Source organism: Anopheles maculipalpis, chromosome 2RL (assembly GCF_943734695.1).
Source record: "Anopheles maculipalpis chromosome 2RL, idAnoMacuDA_375_x, whole genome shotgun sequence".
NCBI classification, from domain to species: domain Eukaryota; kingdom Metazoa; phylum Arthropoda; class Insecta; order Diptera; family Culicidae; genus Anopheles; species Anopheles maculipalpis.
The window spans coordinates 86,570,099-86,571,029 of record NC_064871.1 but is presented as its reverse complement, the minus strand read 5'-3'; the positions used below and the strand labels follow the sequence as shown (position 1 = coordinate 86,571,029).

At 37.6% G+C, this 931-nt stretch overlaps 1 non-coding gene across 1 annotated transcript; it reads right to left on the bottom strand.

Annotated features, from left to right (window-relative positions):
- Nucleotides 1–168, bottom strand: LOC126560138 (U4atac minor spliceosomal RNA). The gene has a single exon (XR_007607057.1). It is a non-coding gene; the product is annotated as a U4atac minor spliceosomal RNA (small nuclear RNA).
- Nucleotides 169–931: the final 763 nt, after the last annotated feature.

Here is a 931-nt window from a genome sequence, read left to right as displayed (position 1 = left end):
TGTTTCAAAAATTCCGACCGCCAAAGATCAGCTGTTTGAAAGCGAACCAGCGGACGGGGGTAGAGAAAAAAGGACACACACATCCTTTTTCTTGCAGAATGGGTTTGTCAGCATCAATGCCCTCACTATACGTTCACTGGACATTATGCTCCCCAAGACAAGGAAGAAAGAGCGAGACAGATTTATTCGCTCTTGTTCAACGTGCGGCGTGTTTCGCTAGCGATGCGTAAAGTGAACATAAAATAACACAGCGTTAGACAGAGAGGGTGAATCACTCGCAGCATATCAGTAGGCAGCTTTTGCATGGTAACACAGTGGTACTGTTAAAGGGTTCTCTCCCGTATTGGAAAAATCTGCCTGAATAATAATATTAAGGGAGTTTGATATGCAAAAAAAAAATCCCTTTAAAGCACTATTAAGTGAGTTTTGTCAATAGGGAATTATACACTAGAACATTATAAACGATTTTTCTATAAGTATTTATGTTACTAGTTCTGCTTCTTCTTGTCTTAAGGACCTGCTAGGGTCATCATGCCGACCCATCTTCTTATACGCATGTAATTGGATATTCAAATTGTCAACTACGGAGGAACGGGATGGGATTTGAATCTTGGTCCTGCCCTGTGAAGACTGGCGCTGCTATCGCCTGAACCACCGGGCCGATTGGTTACTGTATGTAATATAATGGATTTAAACACTAACCATTTAAGGCCGTAATACCCGAATATAAATTAAAAAATAAATAAATGCAAATTTTTTATTTGTTAAAAATACCTTTTTACATCTGAAGGACCAAGATTTTATACCTGCAAATAAATTAAAAGAGGAAAATAATTGATAAAAATTTAGTAATTGGAAAAATGGAAAATATTATTCCTTATTGCAATCCTTTAATCCCTTTCATCCCTCTAATCAGTCTGCCACAGTTAAA